The sequence below is a fragment of the Urocampus carinirostris genome, chromosome 10 (genome assembly GCF_059441175.1).
Source record: "Urocampus carinirostris isolate Australia breed hairy pipefish chromosome 10, RoL_Ucar_1.0, whole genome shotgun sequence".
Classification (NCBI taxonomy): Eukaryota; Metazoa; Chordata; class Actinopteri; order Syngnathiformes; family Syngnathidae; genus Urocampus; species Urocampus carinirostris.
This window is the reverse complement of record NC_142358.1, coordinates 12,895,125-12,907,213: the sequence shown is the minus strand read 5'-3', so window position 1 is coordinate 12,907,213 and position 12,089 is coordinate 12,895,125.

The following is a 12,089-nucleotide window of genomic DNA, read 5'->3' as shown; positions in this document are numbered from 1 at the left end:
CAAGGCCAAAGCAGTTACAATAAAAAAAAAATGTAAATTTGTTTAAAAGGTAAAACGTGTTTAGCGAATTGTCAATGCGCTGGACAATTTTATTGGAGTTCCATTTTCATTCACGTGTCCCAAAAGTGAGATTATATAGTCAAGTCAAGCCAAGTCATTTTTATTTGTATAGCCCGAAATCACGAAGAGTCTCACGGGGCTTTACAGATTATTACACTATATCACACAGACTATTTTTCAGCCGACGAGAAGAGTAGGTTATTCATATGCTATGGAGTAGAAGTGAGTTTTAAGTTTAGATTTAAACATTTCCACTGAGGTTGCAGATCGGATCTCAGGGGGAAGAGCATTCCACAGCACCGGTGCCCGGATGGAGAACGCTCTCGAACCAGCAGAACACTTCTTTGCTCTTGGGATCACCAGAAGACCGGCACTCTCAGATCGTAGGCTTCGGACCGGTACATAGGGGCAAATCAGATCTGAAAGATAAGAGGGAGCAAGTCCATGTATGATTTTGTATAATACTAAGAGAACCTTGAAATCACATCTATGGCTAACTGGGAGCCAATGCAGGTTAGCCAAAATCGGTGTTATGTGATCGTACTTTTTTGTCCTAGTTAAAAGCCTCGCTGCGGCATTTTGTACCAGCTGAAGAGACTTGATTCTAGACTTCGGGACACCAGAGAGTAGTGCATTACAGTAATCAAGACGGGAGGTAACAAATGCATGAATTATAATTTCCGCATCAGACTGGGACAGTATAGAACGGATTTTAGCAATGTTACGAAGATGGAAGAAAGCGGTTCTAGTAATTTTCTTTACATGCATTTCAAAGGATAGATCAGGGTCAAATATGACACCTAAATTTTTAACTGAGTCACTCTGTGTGATGTGACATTTGTCAATGTTCACAGCAGTTTTTGAGAATAAGTCACGGCATTTAGATGGACCAATGACTAACATTTCGGTCTTTTCAGAGTTAAGACGCAAGAAATTGAGTGACATACACTCTTTTATCTCAATGAGGCAGGCCTCCAAGTTTCCACAGTTTAGTGTGGGAGATTCCTCCAACGGAAGATATAGTTGAGTGTCGTCTGCGTAGCAGTGGAAGCTGATATTGTACTTGCGAATAATATCACCTAATGGAAGCATGTAAATGCTAAAAAGAAGGGGGCTAAGCACTGAACCCTGCGGAACACCGCAGGTAACATTAAAGGGCTCAGACGTCATTTCACCATATTTAACACAGTGCGTCCTATCTGAGAGGTAGGATCTGAACCACGAGAGGACGGTTCCTGAGAGACCAATCCATTTTTCCAACCGTTCTAGTAGGAAATTGTGGTGCACTGTGTCAAAAGCAGCACTAAGATCCAGCAGCAGCAAAAGTGATGAAGCGCCAGAATCCATTGCCAGTAGGAGATCATTTGTTACCTTGATCAGAGCTGTCTCAGTAGAGTGGTTAGCCCTGAATCCTGATTGCGTGGATTCAAAAAGGTTATTCTCGGATATGAAAACATTCAGCTGCTGTGCCACTACTTTTTCAAGTACTTTAGAGAGGAAAGGTAGGTTTGACACAGGTCTATAATTACTTAAGATTTCTGGATCAAGGTTGGGTCGTTTCAGTGTGGGTTTAATAACGGCGGACTTAAAAGCTGCTGGAACTACACCTGAGGAGAGTGATATGTTTATAATATTTAGAACTGAAGGTCCAAGGACGCCAAAAAGACTTTTAATAAGTGAACCTGGGAGCGGGTCGAACTGGCAAGTTGTCGGTTTGGCCGCATTCACCACCTGTTTGAGATCATCAAGTGACAGTTCACTAAAACCGGACAATTTCCCAGGACAGCCACCCTGTCGTGCATCTGTAGATTTCAGCCCTTTAATATGTGTGGTATTAATAATTTCTTTAGCAATTTCTTCCTGTATGCATTGAATCTTCCTAGTAAAGAAGACCATTAAGTCATGAGCAGAGTGCGTCGAACTATCTGCGACAGTCTGTTGCCTTGTAAGCGATGCTACAGTGTCAAAAAGTGCTTTGGGATTGTTCTTTTGAGACGCAATCACCTTCGAAAGGTAGGCCGATTTTGCAGAGGCAAGGGCTGCTTTATACTTTAACAAGCTGTCACAACAGGTTTGATGGAAAACCTCAAGCTTTGTAGCGCGCCATTTTCTTTCCAATTTCCTGCATTCTTGTTTAAGGGTTCTAGTTTCGTCAGTAAACAAAGGCGTGCGTCTTTTAGGACGTGATTTTAGCTTTATGGGAGCTATTGAATCCAGGACACTAGTCAGGGTGGTATTGAACTCATTCATGAGTGAGTCAATCGAGCCATTGTATGAAGGAAAGGACGCAACTGCTCCAGGAAGGAGTTCAAAGAGCTCAGAAACTGTGCCAGTGCTTATATTGCGTCCGCTAAATCCTTCAGCTTTTTTAACACTACATTTAGCTTGCACCTCAAATGTAACTAAATAATGATCCGCGATAACGGTAGTACACGGTAACACCATAATGTTTGAGGTTAAAACTCCTCGAGTCAGAATCAAGTCTAGCGTGTTCCCATCTTTATGGGTTGGCAAATCAACCAGTTGATTAAAACCAAATGCATCAATTAGAGACTTAAACGCAATAGTAAGTGAACTGAGTGGGGAGTTCATATGAATGTTAAAGTCCCCCATAATTATAATTTTGTCTGCATAGGTTACTAGTTCAGACAAAAGTTGTGTATGGCCCAGGTGCGCGATAGATAATTATTACATAAATTGACAATAGAGAGGACCGCATCACAAGAGCCTCAAACGCCTTGTAATTATTAGAGGTACGAGGATTAAATTTGAGCGATTTTTCAGAAATGAGCGCGACACGCCACCCTTTTTCAACGTGCGTGTTACATGGCTACTCGCGTAGTGAGGGGGTGAAGCATAATTTAGCGCTAAATACTCATCCGGGCGTAACCAAGTTTCACAAAGACCCGTACAGTTAAGTTTATAATCACGAATAATGTTATCAACAAGTAAAGCTTTAGGAGCAAGCGATCTAATATTTAAAAGACCAAATTTTAGCTTGGCTGAATCATTTGACTTAGCTGAAGTCTTTGTAGTCTTTGTAGAGATCTTCAAAAGATGCCGCCGTTGTGGCTGTTCGTGTGCGCTGAGTCCGGCGAGGAATGAATGGTGGAATTAGTTACATCCTCGCGTCCTTCTTGCTCCTTAGACTTCGCACGCTTCACACATCTACCTGCACGGCAACCCAATTCTGTTTTCTGTCCTTACGGTGCCGTTGTCGTCGTTTATTAGGAGGAATAGCTGTCCACAAGGATGCTGGATCTCTTTGAAATTCGCTCGGTATATCATAGGCGGTATAAAAAGTGCCCGAAAAGTCGAAATTTGGACGCCCACCCAACCGAATAAGTTCGTATTTTTCATAATTTGTGATTAACCAATATAATATATTTATTTTATTTTTTATTTTATTTTTTGTTGTGAAAAGAACTTTGTACAACTACAGCACACGGAATATTTTAATGTCACTTAATTTATCAAGCCAAGATGCTGACTCATTTTGTCTCATAAAGCCTATATAGTTAGCCAGCCTACAGCTAGCCTTCAATGCCGCTCAGGAGCTACTGTAGGTTATTATAGAAAAACATATCACAACAAGCGAATAAAGGATGTCTGTGGGTGTATTTGAGTACAGTCAATGACTCAAAACTCAAAAAGGGTCAACAAGGGACCAAAAAAGCCAAAGGAGCGAAAATGCCGAGTAAAACAAATGCCTACCCGTGTGTGGGTCGAAAACGGCCAATTTCGGCATTTTACTGCGAATGTTGTTTATTTACTGGGGGCATTAATGAGAATCAGACGCTCCACAGATTCATTTCTGTGTCGGGCTTATTCATAAGAACATAATGAAAATGTCAGCTTTATCATGGAAATAGGAGTTTACAACATGCTTGCATTTATGCTATTTGAATGACGATACATGCTTGATGACAATTGCCATCGCTTAATATGTTCCATTAGAATTTGTTGTCTACAAATAGCTACAGCCATTCATTCACTTGACGCTTTTTCCGTCTCTTTTTGCAACTTCGAATTGTGACCACAAGAGGGCAGCTTTGTCTTGGCCTTTGTCAAGTGCACTGGATACGTTCAGTTTAAAAACACATATCCACATTGCTAAAGGGACCTTGTGTGTTATTTAGCGCCTGCTAGTGGTATAAATAACTTAATTCAGGAAAAAAATAGATTGATTTGAATAATAAACACAAAAAACGAACTATCATATAACCTGTTCTGAGCTGTTATGATTGTCTGCCTTCTTGTTGCTTGTGGTACCATAATAATCGAAAATAGTGTGTAAGGCTTTGCAAAAAAAGAAAGAAAAAAAAAACAATAGTGATGTTTTATCACTTTGATTTTTTTCCTAGTGGAATTTTTGTCATGGACGGAGGGGACATGTGCCCACCAATATCGAGCAAACATTGTTTTGTCCCCTCCATTTTTATGTGATCATTTAAAAATATGTGCTGTGTTCCCACTAATGCCAAGACCAAACTTATGCCCTTGGTGTCTGTAGTTTGTATCTTTCCTTGTGTTTTATAGCACTCCTTTTCTGTTGCACCATACCAGGGAACATACGGCCTGCAGGCCCTATCTGGCCCATTGGATAATTGAATCCGACCAATGTCCCCTCTAATTTTCCACGGGTCTGAGCGTTCACATAAAGTCGGTGAGCAGCGCTTGAAACAACAGTGAGCAACCATAATCCCAAGTGTGGCAAGATAATTAATTATCAAACATGTCCAAAACTTGACATCAAGTTACATTTTGCTGAGTTTCCAGCAATGCTAAATTATTTTTCTATTTTGAATGAATTGACTCATCTACTATTGCAAAGGTTGTACGGCCTACAAACGTCGTTTGTTCTTACAATTCTTTCACAAGATATCCATTTCTTTTTATTTCCTGATATATTTTGTCGCATAATATTATCATTTTTGGGGGCTTATTTAGTCGGTTGTAAACAGAACTGTACTTAATCACATTTTTTAGTGGAAGTACAATGTTGGCAACAAGATTCACTTGATATAATTTCAAATTATTTGAATGCAACACAAACTTTTTCTTCTTTTTTCCGTGTTTTTTTTCAACTTTTTAAAAAATTCCTTAAAAAAAATCTCATTGTATTTATTTTTTCAGAGCTGTTACTTTTTTCTTTTTGTTCTCTATTTACTTTTTTCCTACATTTCTTTCTTTTCTTTTTGTCTGCCTTTTTTTTCTAAATTTTTCCTTCTTTTTCTCCTTTTTTTTCTCAGTTTTTCACTACTTTTTCATTTTGGTATTTTTTTCTTTTTTGTTCTTTTCTCCCCTTCCTTTAAGTCATTTTGTGCATAATTTTACATAATATTTGGTCACGTTAGGATTAAAGAAGCAAAAACAACCCGAAGAGCCGTTTAGGACCCGAAAGAGCCGGTTCCTCTTGTGAGCCGTGCCGAAGAAACCGGTTCCCCGACAAACTCTACTAACTTTACTCAACTTCGTTCTCATTCGACTCCAAAATACCGCATTTAGGACACAACGTCAGGGGAACCCGTGTATTTTTACCTTCATGCACTGTAACTTTGACATGAGTCGCTTCTTAATTAGTAATTTTGAGCCCTCATTTTTGTGCGCTGGCTAGATTTTCTTGTGCGCTGAGAATGTGCGAGCAGTGCGCAATTGCGCACGCGCGCAGTTTAGAGGGAACACTCAATCCGACGCGCCTTAAATTTCTGAGTATGTATGAAAAAAGAGCAAGTCTCTAGCTGTTTATCTATCACAATGAATGAAATGCTCCTTTGCACTACAACAGAGCAGTGAAAGTGTAAAAGAGCTGACGTCCAGTCTGGTGTAGATAGATAGATAGATAGATAGATAGATAGATAGATAGATAGATAGATAGATAGATAGATAGATAGATAGATAGATAGATAGATAGATAGATAGATAGATAGATAGATAGATAGATAGATAGATAGATACTTTATTCATCCCTGCAGTGAAATTCACATTTCCAGCAGCATCCCTTTGCTGAGAACAATACAATAATAAAGAAAAAGGTCATGCTAAAGACAATATTGTGCAGTATTTTCTCTGTAATTTGTTCTGATGTTATTGCCCGCTCAATGCTAAAGCTCTTAGATTTTTATTATTATTTATTTATTTATTTATAAAACTCTTTGACAATCAAGGCAAGCGTATTTTTATTATTAGCCCCCACTTGAGTTTGTTTTAATGTGGGGAGTTGGTAAAGCTGCATCTACTGAACCATTAGAATAAAAAAAGTTGCTAATATTTGTAAATCATTTTTTTCCATTGTTTGTGAATGAATGTGATGTTCTTAGAAAATGTGCCATTCCATTTGTGATTGTAATTTATAGGGTAGGTTACAAATGTACACAGAGTGATCAAGCAGAGTATTGAAAAACAAAGCAAAATATTTGGCGTTTTTTTTTTTACTGTTCCCGCCCACCTGAGAAGTCTGGATTCGGCCCCCAAGCCAAACTGAGTTTGACATGCCTGCACTACACAATCCAGCGACCCCTAGTGGTCATTAGTACAACGTGTCCCTTCAAATAACAATCTTCAGCCTCACAGAAATTAAATTGCTGTGCAGTAAATAAACAATATTCAAATTTCTTTTTGAAAAATAATATGCTATCAGGCAGCATGGCGGGGCAGTGGTTAGTGCGTGTGCGGCACAGTTCTGAGGTAATGAGATTGAATCTTCCTGTGTGGAGTTTGCACGTTCTCCCTGTGCTTGCGTGGGTTTCCTCCGGGCACTCCGGTTTCCTTTCACATTCCAAAAACAAGCCGGTCAAAGTTGTCCCTAGGTGTGAATGAGCGAGTGAATTGTCTGTCCCTGTGTGCCCTGCAACTGACTGGCAACCAGTTCAGGGTGCCCCCTGCCCACTGCCCGAAGACAGCTGGGATGGGCTCCAGCACCCCTGGGACCCTACTGAGGATAAGCGGTGCAGATAATGAATGAATGAATATGCTCTCAACAATGTACGATGCAAAATAATGTGAATATATTTTGTAATATTGTAACAAAAGTAATTGAGAAGCACTGCTTTAATATTAGATTACTGCATTCAAATGACTGTGTGTGTGTTTTTGTCCTTGTTTGTAGGGCACCCAGAGGCGGTGAGGGTGGGGGACGAGACATGCTTCATAAATATCACCCTCCCCACCTCCCTGCCCGGTCTGCTTTGCTGCACCACGAAGCAAAACTGTGAGGCGGTCACCCTGTGCGGTTTCGCTCAAGTGCGGTATCGCCCACATGCCATTAGGCTCATTAATGGAGCCGTTCAAAAGATTAGGAAGGACCCCAAAGGCCCTCAGCTTAAGAGACTTTGCATTGTTGCAATATGTTGTTGACTTTTCGTTGTTATTGAGAGACCAAATAGTGCACGGGTCAAAACCGGCAATAAACTGCTTTATTATCAGGCCAACAGATCGAATTTTCAGGAAAATTACCCTCAAATACCAGAGCGGCCCATAAGCAGTCCGAAAGCGTCTTTTACAAAAGCCAATGTTGTGCGGGCCTCTCGTAAACCTTTATGGCTTTATGTTACCTACCGTCACATGTCTGCTTGCGATGCTGCGATATGGCGGGAGATAAAAGCACAATGCCCCTCAAAAATGTGAAATTGGAACCAATTGATGATTTTTTATAAAAAAGTTGATTTTATGAAAGAAACAAACTTGTATCATCACATAAGCAAAGAGAATGGGTTCGTTATCCTCTGCAAAGAACAAGTCATCATCATTTCCGTTTACAGAATGCATTGCAATTGTCGATCACTAATGTATGTATGCGGGTTTGTATTATGGTGCCTTCTTGTGGCTATTGTCTATGGAGAACCGTTCATACAATATGTACAACTAAATGTATAAATAGAAACAAATAAACAGTATGCCATATAAGTAAATAAACTCATAAATAAATGATGTGATACTTACACATATGACACAAATGCAACTTAATGAAAAATGTATGCATTTTGTCATTCAATTTCTTGTTTATTCATTGCAGTATATTTCGTTATGTATTCCGTGATGTAATTATGTGTATTTTGTCACAACAAAATGTTATTTAAATGAGTAGTTGGCTCAGCTTCCTGTACTTTTTACCTATTGATTGATCAGTAATGAACGAGTTGGCTATTAAATTTAAATCCAAGCCTAAAACACACTTCTATTCTATAGCATATGACTAACCTATATTTTATATTGACAACATCTGTTATTATTTTTTACATGACTTGACTATTACACCAAACAACCAATGGGTGAACAGCTCAGCCAGTTTGACCCGCCCCCCTCATTTGAATAAAATCTGTTGAGACTAAATACATGGCAATTACGAAATAAATAGCCAAATACACGACTTAATACATAACAAAACAACTGATAAAATACAATGACAAAATAGTGAAAATAATAAATGGCAAAATAGATGGTAAAATGCATAAATAAATAAATAAAAAAACATTCGTGTCATGTATTTCGGTATTACGTGATTTATGAATGTGTTCATTGATTTATATGGCTAATATTTGTACGGATTTGTCTATTTATTCATTTATTTCTACATACGGTGGGATCTTTTTGGTTTTAAAATTGTGGTAAAAGTTTTCAGAAGTAAAGCAGCTTTGATGAATGAAGAATGAAAACCGAGCTCCTTGTCCGGATGTAAAGAAAAAAAAGAAAATCAACTTTTGTACTTACCGTTTCCTTTTATTTAATATTTTAGTCACATAACTATCTAATCCTCTTAAGTACCAAGCGTGAGTATGGGTAGTTCTGCTACAATTGCTTGCATAAATCATGTGCTTATGATAAACGTAGGATCTTATCCTTGACAGCAGCGGCATTACGAGTTTATGCGATTACGAGGTGATGAGGTGATGGTCCATAAAGGGTTTGGCCCAGATAAGAAAGCTTTTGTTTTAGGGGAGGGGAAGGAAGACTTCAGCACATTTTCACAAATTCCAAAACACTACGAAAAAAAACCCACATTGATCATCGATAATTATGTTATCCAATGGAATGTACTGTACATGTTGACGTGTTCGAAGAGTTGTGTGTCAAGTGCGCTATCGGACGAAACCATAAAAAGATGGCGGCCTCTTGAAAAGAAGTCGTTTTGTACCTTTGGACCCCGCATGTTCGAAACCTCTTATTTCCGCTAGGGTGGTAGGCTTACTTACTTGGGAGCAAATGAAGATCGAGTAAGAAAAAAACAAAACAAAAGAAACTAATCGCAGTCGAATTTCAGCGAAACATGTCTCTACTCAATGAGTTCGGGGAAAACACATGCGTTGTATCCAGAAACAGGTCTATGGTATGGCGACGGGTTTACATAGGACCACGTATTTCAATTTTAACGAATATAAATGACTATTAAGACAAACATTTTCAATTTAAACCTTTCAATGGGACTGAAAAGACGAGTTGCTTAATTCATATTGCTAATCCAAGCAATCCCATGCTAAATAACATAAGGAGGAATTCATTGTGGACCAGATAAATGGAAACTTTTTGACTTGCAGGAATTGCATTCTGAAATTTTGCAGTGGGGCCTGGTCAGGAAGAAAACAGTGACTAATTGATTTGCTATTTCAGTGTCTGGATCTGATGCAACTTGTGAAATAGGTTTTGAAACAGTAGGAATTAAACAAAACTGACATAATATGATCATTTGGAGGAAAGGGGGGGGGGGGGGGGGGGTACACAAAAAGGACAGGAGTGGCACCAAGGTCATTATTAGGCTTGTGCTTGCAAAAAATGAGGCAAAGGGACTTCTTTCATCCACAAACAAGCAATCAATTCCCACAAAGGGGAGGTTCCAAACGGTTTAAAACGTATTTGGAGCTATTATGCATTGCAGCTGCTAATTACCGTCATAATCCTTCTGTCGCGTCTCCAATCTTGCCAGTACGCTTAACATTTTGCATTTTCTTTCATTTGGTCATTTTTAATGGAGGGCTAAAGTGAATGAAAATAGATAAAACTTGGATTCAAGCTGGATAAAAAAAAGGCTGTGGCCCGCGGGTGGTGGTTTGCCCAAGCCTGCAGTATCTCATCTCATTAGCTGCACCGCTTATCCTCAGTAGGGTCGCGGGGATGCTGGAGCCCATCCCAGCAATCATCAGGCAGTGGGCAGGGGACACCCTGAGCTGGTTGCCAGCCAGTCGCAGGGCACACAGGGACAGACAACTCGCTCGCTCATTCACACCTAGGGACAATTTGGACCGGCCAATCTACCTGAAAGGCATGTCTTTGGAATGTGGGAGGAAACCGGAGTGCCCGGAGGAAACCCACGCAAGCACGGGGAGAACATACAAACTCCGCACAGGAAGTCCGGTAGCTGGATTTGAACCCACACAGGATGTTCCCAAGACCTTAGAACTGTGCCGCACACGCGCTAACCACTGCGCCGCCGTGCTGCCAGCCTGCAGTATATGAACCACTAAAATAAAACACATGTAAACAGATGATCACAGGTCTTTATTTGAAATGATTTATTTAAATCGGGATGCCATAAAAGTTCCTATGTAAACTCAACTACAACGTTAAGGAACCTTAAATAGAAAAAGTAAAAGCAGCTCTAAAGCTGCTTTAGAACTACTTGAGCTCAAGCATTGAAGTACCTTCAAAACTTAAGTTTTAAAACAGCGTTCCTGCTTTGGCATCAGAGTTACAGCCGTTTCAAAGCAGTTAAAAAGCTGCTTTGAATTTATATCTAAAGCGGGTCCCCCGTCGTGGTGCCTCCTAAGTACAGCTGAGTTGCCCGCAGACCTAAAAATAGCTCACCAGTGCCGGGTCATTGTGATTTTCTAGTATTTTTTTTTTTCGTGGTTGATAGAGGCTATTTAACCATACTTCCAATAATTAGCCTGATAATAACACAGTAATAACATAGTAAATACTGTAATACTATAAGACTAGAAAATAAGAAAGTTATTTGAGAAATGCAAACTGGTAGCCCTTTGCGCAAATTACTTACAAAAAGTAGCTACCAGCTTGAAAAAGGTTGGAGACCCCTGATCTAAAGTAGCTTTAAGGCTTTAAATTAAAAGTTAAATTAACCTATTATCACTGAAATATTATCTTGATTCTATAATTTGGAGATTACCTATGCTTTATCCATTTTAAATTTAAATTTGAACTTGGTATCATTGACATTATCATTTTCTGTTTGCTTAAATTTAGTGCTGTCAAAGTTAAAAGCATTAAATCTAAAAATTATTTTAGCCGTAACTCAGACATGTCCAAAGTGCGGCCCGAGGGCTAGTTACGGCCCGTAATCCAATTTTTATTGGCCCGCAGTTTGTGTCATAAAATTAATAATATTTTGACCGCCAGTAATGTTGACTGCAGTATAAAATACATTTGTACAAAATTAAAAAAATCACCATTTCACCAGATGATGGCAGTAACCTCTTGGCCACCTTGCCCTTTGCTTTCTGTGAGAATATTAGCCCGCTGTCACAATCACCCGGATCGGGAACACCTGTGTTCAGGATTTGGCGCCAACAGCCAGGACAGCTGATTGGCGCACCCCGTATATTTAAATCCCCAGCTTCCGGTAACACTTTGTTCGATTGTACTCATGCTACCTGTTGCCTTCAGCTCAGTAAGCCCGTACCTCTGACTCTTTGCCTGCTCCCTGTTCTCTTCTGATTGATCTCCGTTGCCGACCCGTTTCTGTAAATCTGCCCTTCCCGTCTGACTCCTGAACTCTTTTCCGAACACTATGATTACGCCTGTCCGCGACCATTCCCGCCAAGCCTTCACCCGCCTGTCAAGTTCCGTCAATCCGCCAACCAACGGATCGAAGAATCACACCTTGTCATTTCCTTCCTTTCAATAAAACCAAGAAACGAGCGCAAGTGATCTCAGTCTTCCTTTCGTCCTGCCTGACACCCGCCCTATTTCTGACAGGGCGACTGAAAATAAAAAAGGAAAGTTGACTGTGAGGGCCACCGCTAACAGGACAAGTGGAAATTTGGGCATATTTTTCATCGAAATCTGAAACAACCGAG